General features: G+C 41.8%; 1 long non-coding RNA gene across 1 annotated transcript; it reads left to right on the top strand.

Moving 5' to 3' along the window:
• Nucleotides 1-674: 674 nt before the first annotated feature.
• On the top strand, nt 675-8,859 carry LOC136374066 (uncharacterized). Its single transcript, XR_010745806.1, has 2 exons — nt 675-890; nt 8,590-8,859. It is a non-coding gene; the product is annotated as an uncharacterized lncRNA (long non-coding RNA).
• The last annotated feature ends 3,105 nt before the right edge of the window (nt 8,860-11,964 follow it).

The raw sequence follows: 11,964 nt of genomic DNA, 5'->3' as shown, positions 1-11,964 counted from the left end.
CTACATTTGTTGGTCACATGGCATGGATATTGCGTATAGTAGAAAGTAGGATCAGAATAATATATCTATTTTCCTTGAGGGTATGCTGAAACATTTTCCATACATATCAGCTTCTCAGGTAGCAGCACCATGGCTGGGAATGACACTGTGAGAAGGCACACATAAAGAACTTGCAGAACTTTTTCTCTACCCCCTAGGACTGCTGTGACAGTCTTGAGGTCCAAGGTCTCATTGCAGAGCTGTTGGCCTGAAAAAGTGGAGCAAGGACCATGAAAAAGTAAGATCCTCTGTCTAACAGTGAGATAACCAAAACACCTGCCCAAGGGTTAAACCTAAGTTTCATTCAGAAATTACCTAAAGACACTGTAAATATGCTCTTCTGCTCTCCTCAACACTGCAGGATTCAGACTTTCAGACACTATGTTGATGACTAGGAAATGATGGAGTTACTCTGAATGAGAAAAATGGGGAAGACAAGTCTGTCAAACGAGTGTGTTCCCCACTCCTCTTCTTCTCTTCTCTTCTCTTCTCTTCTCTTCTCTTCTCTTCTCTTCTCTTCTCTTCTCTTCTCTTCTCTTCTCTTCTCTTCTCTTCTCTTCTCTTCTCTTCTCTTCTCTTCTCTTCTCTTCTCTTCTCTTCTCTTCTCTTCTCTTCTCTTCTCTTCTCTTCTCTTTCCTGGGACTCAGCTTGAAAGGAAGCTGGTTTTTACCATTGTACCTTTATACAGTGATTACATGTTTTTACACACACTGGGATCTGAAGTGACTGCAAAATTCTTTTCTCCTCCTAATTATATTTGAAAAGTCAGACAAGAAAGAGGCTAATGAATTAATGTTTATGAGCACTGAGAAACCTGCTCACAATTTCTGAATGATCCATGGTCTGTGTAGGTGAGTAATTTTATCTACCCCACTATCTCTGTTCTGCATTTCTTAAATATACTCTATTGAGAATAAAACCCATTAATGATTGTTAGACATGCAGGCTTAAGGAAGGTGTGGGTCCATAAGAATCTAGATAATGAAGTGAAGGAAAAAATGGAAATAATATGCCAGTCCAAACCCATCTTCACTGGCAGTATCCTGGAATAAAAAAGAAGACCTTAAGCTCTGTTAAAAGTTATTCTCTTAGCGTGTCTGTATTCCTAGCCAAGACAATCCTTTCAGAAATGCTACTTCTGGAGTCAAGTGCTCAAAACAGCCTAGCATCTTATGTCAGCATCAAACTTAGTGTTCCCTCCTGCGCAAGGAGCTGTCAAATGCAAACAGCCATCCTGCAGCAGGAATTTGTCCAAATGTAACCTTTCTCCATTGTTTAATTCCCATCTCATGTTAGTCTTATGGTGGGCTGTTTTATAGGCAACACCTGTAACAAGCTGGAAAAGAAGTTTAGATGAGTCAATATGCAAATATACATAAATATGTACATGTATATTCTTATGGATTATATGTATATGTAGTACATGTAGGGGTAGTACTGCAGACTTCTGATTTCAGAGACTTCAAGCCCTGCTTTCCCATGGAAGGAAAAGAAGGCTTAATTTCCATGTGGGAAGAGATAGTCAGGGGTCCTTTGGCAGGTATTTGTAGATCTTACTCTTTATTCCTCTCTGGTTTTTCCCATGTGCCTCATTCTGGGAAAGTTTCTACAGAAAAAAAGCTGCTAGTCTGAAAATGTAAGTGGATTGGATTGAGACCACAGAGGAGTGAGAGTTCAGGAAGGCACTGGAAAGAGCTAAGCATCTATTTGTATGCTGGGCACAGGGGACATGATGTATTTTGGAAGGTGGGTAACATGACGAGGATGCAGTGAGTAACTCCTCACTGCCCACTCATTCCATTTGCATACCATGTTTTCCTATCCTATATTGCTTTCAAGTTGCTGTATCTTCCAAAGCCATAGGTTGCCCAGTTTGCCTGCTGGTGCTAGCTGCTCGATGCCTACCCACGGCAGAAGGAAAAGGGCATATCTGCAGAGGCGGTGGTTTTCCCAGTGTTGGCAGGAACCACAGCCATTGTTAAAAAGACCAAGTGGCACTTTAGCTACTTTTACAGTTCTCAGACACTCTAGATCTGTTCTTGGAGAATTTCCCTCCTTCTGGCTCTCACTAACTTATCTCCTCCCCATGGGGCCTCTGAAAGACACAAACAAGTCTCCAGGAATTGATAATATGTAAGGGTCATTTTTAACATATGGTCAGAGAGAGACATGAAGCCTACCCACAGCTCTGTGGAAATATCCCAGGCTCAGAGCCTCTTTTCTTCCTGTGGGAAATGTACAAAGGAGGTCTTCTAGGGAGCAGTAGTCAAGGATGGATCTTTCCAGGAGAGGTAAAGTCTTCTATACCTGTCCACCTGATTCTACCATTTACCAAGAGAGCATAAATTGCTCAAAATATTTGAAGCCACCCACTAGCAGCTCTGTACAACATGAAGAGGTTGTGAAGAGCTGCTGGAAGTTTTCTTTAGACATAGTTATCAGGAAATTTAAAAACATGTGTATATGGAAGTAGATGTGTGTATGCATTACCATACATGCCCTGTATAGTAATTGAGCAGAACTGTGATGGCAAGTCCAGCAAAGGAGACTGGCAATCCATTCTTCTCATATCAGCAGGACCTTAAACATCTACAGGGATGTTACAATGCCTGACTACTGGCCTACCTGCCAGGCTGCCCATGTATATGCCTGGGAGAGTTCTTGGTGATGCTGCAAAAGGACATTTTCACTCCCAGTTTTATTCTGAGGAAATTTTCAGTCAAAGATAAGAACCCTCTGATCCTAGAAACACTGCCTGTCAATGGAAATGAAATGTGGGGAAAAAAAAAAAAGTCAGAAAAGGATCAGATTCCTGAGTTTGCTGTTGTATTGTTCATGCTTTTGAAGAACATGGGGTTTTCCTCATGCTTCCTGAGGGAGAAGAGGAAGATATGGGGTTAGTAGCAGTCCAATACAATTTGTCTGGTAAGAGATATGGTAAGAAGTTGAGGAACTCAGACCTATCTGTGCTGTGACTGAGTAAGAAGGAAGCCTCTGTTTTACAAGGCTGGGAGGATGAGTATGCATGGTATCCCTGTACTGCACAGCAGCAACCACCTTATCTTCAGCATTCAGTCTTCAGGGTACTGACTTACCAGGAAAGCTTCCTTACCCACCCCCCTGCCCCCCTTCCTCTCTCTTTCCCTCACTGTTTTTCAACAAATGTGAAAGGTGCTGATAAATACTGCAAGTGAATGATACAGTATTTCCTTGTTTACTCTCCCCTTCATTTGTGAATTTGTCTCAACATTGTCAAAGAGCAAGGATCATTTTTTCATTGCTTTTTCACACAACCACGTCTGAAGCCCAAACATTGATCAGAGTTATCTTCTCCTCTCTGTTAACTCTTGCTGCTTCCAGCTGCTTGGAGTTTTACACTGGACTTTCATTTCTTTATGGAAGATTCATTCTGAGATTTGTACTCTGTAGTTAATTCAGCAGAGGCAGCAGGAACACAACATTAATCTAGTCAGCCTGCAGGTACTAAAGAGCTCTATGCCTGGCTACTCTGCTTTACAATACTTCGCACCTCTGTACATAGTGACTGTAGCATTGACAGGTTTTCTTCTACAGAAGAAGATGGCATGAAATTGAAGTTGCAAAATCAGTGAAAATACTTAGGTAAATATAACAGAAATATTGTTCCTATTGAAGTTTCCTCATGATGTGTCAATCCTTAACAGAAGTGTGTGGTTACACTTGGTCCTGAAACCAAGCTATTCCTTTCTAAGTTTTGTATCTGCTAAATATTTTCTGACATAGCTACTGTCACTTTTCAGTCATCTTTCCTTTAGGCAAAGAGCTGTACAATGTTTTCCCCAAAGCAGCCCCTGAAATCCCTGAGCTGAGTGCCATATCAGGGATTTAGGTGTTCCCACATGTCAAGATGTTTCACTTGCTCATGATTGATTGAAGATGCAAAGGTTGGGTACAGCCTTGGCTTCGGTGACATGGTGGAATTCAGGATCCTGCATGGAGGAAGCAAAGCAGCAAACAGGACTAGAACCCTAAATTTCTGGAGAGCTAACTTTGACCTCTTCAAGAACCTATTTGGAGGGATCACATCCAGCTATAGATCTAGAAGAGAATGGGGTCCAAGAGAGCTGGTCAATGTTCAAGCATCACTTCCTCCAAGCTCAAGACTGATGAATCCCCATGAGCAAGAAATCAATCACAGGAATTAGGAGATGTGTGTGCATGAGCAGGGAGCCCCCAGCAAATCTCAAGTGGAAGAAAAGAAATTTATGGGGTGTGGATAAATGGACAGGCCATGTGGAAGGACTGTAGGTGTATCTTCAGAGTACACGGGGATGCAACAAGAAAGGCCAAGACCTGCTTGGAATTTAATATGGCAAGGGATATCAAGGACAACAAGAAGGGTTTCTACAAATCAACAGCAACAGGAAGAATAGGGTAGATGTGTGGCTGCTGCTGGATCATATGGGTGTCCTGGTGATGAAAGACACAGAGAGGGTAGAATTATTGAATGCTTTCTCTGCCTCAGTCTTTACTGCTGAGAATAGCCCTCAGGAATCCCAGACTTCAGCAGTAAGAGAAAAAGGTTGGAGAATGGAAGATTTGTTTGTAGAAGGCTGGGTTAGAGAGCAGCTAGGCAGATTGAATATCCATAAATCTACAGGGCTGATGGGCTTCACTCACATGTGCTGAGGGAGCTGGCAGATGTTGCTAAGCCAGTCTCCATTATCTTTGAAAAATCACAGAATAGGAGAGATGCTTAATAATTGAAGGAAAGCAAATATTGTTCCCATCTTCAAAAGGGCAAGAAGGAGGACTGGGAAGCTACCAGCCAGTCAACCTCATCTCCATCCCTGGAAAGGTGATAGAACAGATCATTCTGGAGGTCACCAAGCATGTGAAAGGAATTAAGTTCATCCTTACTCAGCTTGTTTATCAACAACTCAGATGAAGGGACAGCAAGGGACAGCCCTAAGCCAGTTTGCAGATGATACAGAACTGAGGGCAGTGGCTGACACATCTGAAGGCTTTGCTGCCACTCAGAGGGACCCTAACAGGCTGGAGAGGTGGGCAGATAGAAACCTCATGGGGTTCAACAAGGGCAAGTTTGGAGTCCTGCACCTGGGGGGGAACAACCCAGGCACCAGCACAGGCTGGGGGTGACCTGCTGGAAAGCAGCTCTGTGGAGAGAACCTGGGGTTCTTGCTGGACAGCAAGCTGTCCATGAGGCAGCAGTGCCCTTTTAGCCAGGAGGGCCAGGGGATCCTGGGGGGCATTGGGAAGAGTGTGCCAAGGGAGGTGATTGTCCCCCTCTGCTCCACTCTGCTGAGGCACATCTGGAGTGCTGTGTCCAGGTCTGTGCTCCTCAGTGAGAGAAAGACAAGGACCTACTGAGGAGGCTCCAGTGCAGGCCACAGAGGTGATTTGGGGTCTGGAGCACCTCTCTTACGAGGAGAGACTGAAGAAGCTGGGCTTGTTTAGTCTGGAGAAGAGAGGGGATCTCAGCAATACATGTAAATATGTCCAAGGTGGGTGCCAGACTCTTTTCAGTGGTGCCTTGTCAGGGGGCATGGACTAAATAATCTCCTGATGTCCTTTTCAGCCCTAACTGTTCCTTGATTTTGTGACATACATTAACCAAGAGATGGGAGTAAGAGATCTTAACTGTCTCTGCTTTCATGGGATGGCCCCTCACTGCTTGATTGTATTGATTCTTTCAAAGTTAAAATGTGTAGAAAGTGTCAAAAGGACTTGCATCATATAAAAAACAAAAAAAAAAGTGTTCAGGAAAAATATTGCTGAAGTTGTATTTGGATCAAATACATCACTCTCCAAACTTGACTTGTAGGGAGCTCACAATTAATCCTCTTCTCCTGCAGTCAAACAGGTTTTAATACAGTTTGGGGGATTTATTCGTTAAATCCCTGCTCCAAATCTTCAAGCATTTCTTCTACAAACAGTTGAATTTATTTCCGTTCATCATTAGTTTATGTAATATAAGAAAGTCTATACTGATAAAATGGAAGGAAACTTGAACTCAATATAATGTTTATTCTGTGGACAGTCTTTCCTGCAGTCCAATATAGAGTATGCTACTTAACTGAATGAGGAAAGTGTTTCTCTGCAAGGATTTAATGTTTTTTGTCTCATCTTTTACATTAAATACATAATTCAAGCTCTAAAATATATATTTTGGGTTTTCTTCTAACTAATACTAGGCAAGCATGTAAAATTGAATCCTCCCAGCAACACACAAACAAAACATTATAGAGAGAATTGTGTTCCTGCTTAACAACATTTTGTGTACATCAGCAATGAATACTATAGAAAACAGGATATATAATAAAGATTAATATTTCTACAAGATAGAGATCCAGAGTCCTCAAGATGTTATCATGGCACAGAGTAAAGTCCAAACAAGAGATTTCTGCTCTTTCTTTAAATGGACATACACTGCAATTGAGAAGACAGTCGTACAGCTAGATCCATTTATTCTGATCAATGTATAGAGGACTTTCAAACACCTATTTTGTTGTCTTGATACAGTACCTTTTTCTCCCCATCTGTGTGGGGGCTTTTGAACCACATGGTGGGGTGAAATGGAACCAAATAGAAAAGGAAAAAAAATGTTGTAGGATCCTTAGAGAAGTAGTTGATGCAGGCTGATATCCTATCTGGGGTGAAGCAGGGTATTCTTGCAAAGAGCAACACACAAATTTACCAGGGTCCTCTGCAGTCATGGGACAGGGAGAACAAGGGTGTTGGTAGGAGGAAGGATGCTGAATTCTGCAAACTTTGCCAAAAAAGAAATGAAAGGAGAAATGGAAAACCGGATTCAGCAGCAAGCTAGGGTAAGTTTGGAGAGAAGGTCATAGAGACTTAGTCATACCTACACAAAGATGTCCAAGCATCTGGTCTAAGCTTGGTAGGAAAATACAAGTTTTCATCTCTGGTTATGTAAAAGCTACTTGCCAGAACTCTTTGCCAATTTAATTACACTTTGTCTGGAAGAAAATGCTCCCATATAACTGCACTTATCCCTACCCCTAAGACCTCCAAGGAAGTCAAGGGACTACTACTTTGTTAGCCAAAGGGGTGCCTTCATAGGGATCCTGTCAGAAAATGACTAAAAACAGAATGACGGTCACAAACTAGTCAGTCAGAAGAGGCACCACTGAGTACCTGAAATGTCTCAGAGAGGGTTGCTAAAACACTGACAAGAAACGCCAAATAAACCTAGTATAGAAGTACTGCCCTCTTTTCCTCTCCTGATGTCTTCCATGCAAATCAAAATTATGCTTTCAAATTCAGGGGAGAAAGAGGGGCATGACACCCAGTTTTGAATGTGAGTGAGTGCTTCAGCCCTTCATTAAAAAATATCCGGCCATGAAAATGCGCTGCTTTTTTTTTTTTTTTTTTTTTTTAGTTTTACACAAAGTATGCAAGTAAAATTGCTGTCAAAAGTATGTTCCTCAGCATTTCCCTGATTTGTCCCCAGGGTCTTTAAATTTGCTGATGTTAAAAGAAAAAACAAAGAACTACAAAAAGACACATGAACACATCTCTATAAATAAAAATGGGGTGTGGGGGGGAAGCAGCATTTTTTGTATTTTGAATCAGCCATTGTGTAGGCATTTGCTTACTCCATCACTGCTCTGTGCTCAGGACATTAAGAGAAGACTGATACTAGAAGGAGCCCCTCTGTTGCATTGAGTCTGACCTGACTTTCCTTTCTAAGGCCTGAGAAATGAAATCAGAGAGATTAAAATCTACTTTTTGCCCTTGTTCTGAAAAACTTCACTAGCAAAGGGCAAAATTTTTCCAAGATAAACAAAAAATTTGGCTTAGTTTTGTGTCTGGGTTATAAATACATTAGAAAGGGGGAAAATTAGTCATATGAGCATATAAATAATAGCTCAATTACATTCAAGAATATGTGGGTGGGTGTCCTGGGTGGAATAATTTGCTAAAGCAGAGTTCTTCTTCATTGCTTTTCCTCTTCCTCTTAATTTATTCCTCTTTCTGAATATGTGCTTCTTCTTTTTAACCTTTATTTATATCTTTCTTTTTGTTCTTTAATCTTGGTGATCTTTCTATAATGGGTCTATACACATTTTTCTTTGGGATTGGTTTGTTACAAACTAAATATTTTTGATGGATACCAACACAGTGTAAAACACTTAAGTGTATACCTAGCCTCTGGTGCACACTTCTGGCTTCCTGATGTCAAGAAAAAGCAAACTAATCAAACGAATCAAACGAATGCTTAACAGCCCTGTCATGCAAGTCTTGGTATTGTTGTTTTCACCATATTGCAGTAAAGTACTGTACAACCTACAACAACATCAAAGACCCCTCCATCTTTCTTGCCTTTTCTTAGACATTTCTGCTCTTGCTTTTTGCTTCTTGTTTTGAGTTTGTTTGGATTTCACTCAAAACTGATGCTGAAACATAATAAAATTCTCCAACATTTAAATCTCTGTTAAGCCTCCTGGCTGATGGAGGCCATCAGGCTGATCAGCCCCCTGATTCAGGGAACCAACCACTTCAGCTACGTTGTTTCTTTTTGTGCAGCTTGGCAGCAGTGAGGAATTAAAGTATCAGCCTAACCAAGCCTGGCTTCAGAGCAAGACCCAGGAAGGATCTGGAAGGAGTAAACCACCTGAGACATGTGGTTACTGCACCACACAGCAGTGAGCTGGAGCTATGGTGAGAGCATCTCTGAGATGGCTCCCATTGCCCATGCCTGCCTGCAAGAAGGGCAGGGGAAACAGTGGAGTTTGCTTGTGATTATCTTGGTCTCATACCTTCCTAGATGATAAATGAGGGACTGTGTTTTGTGCATGTCTTTCTCTCAGGTTGTTTTTGCTGTCAGTCAATCTGTTTTAATTTTTATTGGGTGCTATTTACATCACTGCAATTATGCAGTTTGTTCTGGTGTCACAAAGATACAAATGTTTTTACTGCCAAGAGATGTTGGCAATATTTGTGAGAAGTCATCCAGAGCCAATACTTAACCTAGTACCTGAGCAGTTCAAGACCTGACATTATATGCGCTTAGTGCGGAAACACTGCACAGGGCCGTCAAACACAAGAAAGTTTTGGTGCTGTCCTTTCATTTTAAATCTGGGTTCTTGTGTTACGAGAGCATTCAAAATTCCACAATTTCAACAAAAAGATTTTTCCTAGCCTCAGTGGAGTTCTGATTGTGTTTCTCACTGAAGGCAGGGTTGACCCTTTCACAAGAAGCACAGGACTGGTAGCCCTCCCTTACATACACAGTTACTCATGGGAAACGTTTCTAATCCAAAGCATAAGATGTGAGTCCAAAGGTAGTTTTGCACGGCAGCAATTTCTCAGGCTGTGGGAGCAAACCTCAGAAGCTCCTGAATGAAGCCTGCCAGAGGAAAAAAGCAAGGGCTGACCAAAGCCTGAGGACCTGGCAAGCAAAACTCCAGAAGTCTCTTTCTTTTTCTATGTTACTTATGAAAAAGTGTGAATATTCTTACCATATTTTAAACCTGTTCTAGCATAGGAATCTGTTCCTACTTCTCCTAATTCCTGTATTTGGAGTGTCCTTCTTTCACTGTTTAGAACACTCCATGTTTACAGCTAATTGTGGGTAAAAAAGCCTTTGGTAGGTGGAACAATATGAGACATACCCTCACTTCCTGGCTCTATTGAGGACAGTAAACCATGCCCAGGCAGGCTTCCTTACTTCTCACTGAATGGTCCTACACAGTGGGGTGATGCACAGCAGCAGATACTCTCCAGTGTTATTGGCAAGAAGTGGGACTGGTGACATTGGGTCACTTCCCACAGGAAGAGCCTGCAATGAAGAACATGGTGTTTATCTGACATGAATGGCTGGGACATTATGTCATTGAAAATGCACTTCACCCCCATACTAACACCTGCTACATCCAAAGGGGTCTCCACTTAGCATCTGCATTTCTGATATGGATGCATTGTTCTGTCTGAGTTAACTTGAGCTGTTTTAGGGAAGCATTCTGAGTGTTGCTGAGCAGAGATAGCACCACACACAGATATAAAAGCATTGTTACAGCAAGCTTTATATGGGATGTTCTGCCAAATGGTTCCCTTCCCTTCCTCTTCTCATTTCCTTGTTCTCCTTCAGCCATTGAAGAATGCTAATCCCTTTATTTGCTTATGCATATACTGGTGACTTTCCAGACCTGCCACAAAAGACATTTGACTAGATGACTTTTCTGGAAAGATGTGGCGGGAGGAGATGGAAATGTCTTTCCTGAGGATTTTAACACTGCTATGTTTGTATTGACAGTCAGAATATGGAGAACCTTGCACTGACAGCTGTAAATAAAAAGGAAAATACTACCGTTAGTTCCATTCTTCCCTCTTACATAAACTTTTTTTCAATATCTGTTTTTGACTTTTAGAAACAACACTTGCACAATGTCTTGCTCATCCCAAGCAGCAAGCTTCAACATTTTGTTCTTAACACACAAGAGAGCAGGCACTCAATTATAATTTGAATGGAGATGATATGGAGACACCCATGGAGAGCAAAGCCATTGCTGGTTTAAAAAATTTCTCAGAATTAAATATGAAAATGAAAATCTAGGCATTGAAAACCTGAGTCAGGATTCCCTAATCTTGCAGGTACACTGGCTAAAATCCTTTTTCTTCACTCTTTCCTTCCAGCCAAGAAGGTATCTTTCTGTCTGTCCACCCACTGGTTGACTGCTGGACAGTCTATTCCCACAGCCCTTTCCAGAGAGTTGGAAGGGTGAGCAGGGATCATCACCTCTTCTGATAAGGCTGTGCATTGCAGAGCAACATGGAAGAGTAAAGGGGCCCAGAACTGGCTCTAAAGCATCACAGGAGACACCCGGATTCTTGTCCCTCCACCGAAAACTTCTCTGCTCTACCTAACACATTTAGTGTATTGAGGTTGTTGTGATGTTAAAAGAACAGTTATACCATGGTATTTTTAGGAGATGTTATCTCAGGCCATGTCTTGTACAACTGTGGGAGTCATTCTAGCCCCCTAATCCAGAAACTGACACAGGGGATGAGCAGTGCCCTTAGAACCCCCTATTTCCAAGCATTTCCAATCTGCAGATGGGGTTCTTCCTTCTTCCACTGATTCCCTCAGGGTACTTCCCTTCCCTTCCCGTCCCTTCCTTCTCCAGTTCTTCTTTAATCTCTCCCTCCATTCATCCTCTTCAACCATCCATTTTCCATGGCATAGCTTCCCTCTGCTTTCACAAGGAATGAAGCTCTGCTCTTGTCAAAGAGCAGTCATCGTTCACCAAAGAAGACTGTTGGGAGCAGGGTTCCCCAGATCATCTGAGAACTGCTCTAATTACCCCCAGTATGATCCCCCATGTGTGTGGGATTCTCCTTAATGTATACATGAGTACAATTCTCCTTAATTCCAGCAATTCCCCTCCACTGCCTGGGTGGAGCCTTGCTGTATATGACAAAGCAAACTCTTCAAGTGACAACCTTTCTTGAGCTCAGCTGCACTCACAACACATGGTTAAAAGTGATTTTTTGCTGTTGCTTCCTAAAGCAATAGTGGTGGCAAGGGACTGGTGCATTCCTCCTGCACCCACAGTGTCAGAACATCTCTAATTTGGTAGAATATCTCTATTCTGGTGGAGCAGAAGCATGGTTCTGACACCTGCAAAAAAAAAAAAAAAAAAAAAAAAAAAAAAGGGAATCAAGCCTCTCAAAATAAGGACAATTCCTGGACTATTCTTAAAAGGACCTGAAATTTGTAAACCACAAACTTCAGGTGAAAAGCTACTTCTTTTATTATGTGGGATACTTTCTTCCACACCGTGATTTCTTGATGTCTTAATGCATAAATTTTGCATTTTCCAAAATGAAATGGGGGAGAGCAGCACAGAAATCACATATTGCCATTTTTCTAGTGTCTCGTTCCATCTTTCAGCCCAGAAT

Source organism: Sylvia atricapilla, chromosome Z (genome assembly GCF_009819655.1).
Source record: "Sylvia atricapilla isolate bSylAtr1 chromosome Z, bSylAtr1.pri, whole genome shotgun sequence".
In the NCBI taxonomy this organism is placed as follows: domain Eukaryota; kingdom Metazoa; phylum Chordata; class Aves; order Passeriformes; family Sylviidae; genus Sylvia; species Sylvia atricapilla.
Note: the sequence above shows the minus strand (reverse complement) of the source record. Positions and strands in the feature narration are given on the sequence as shown.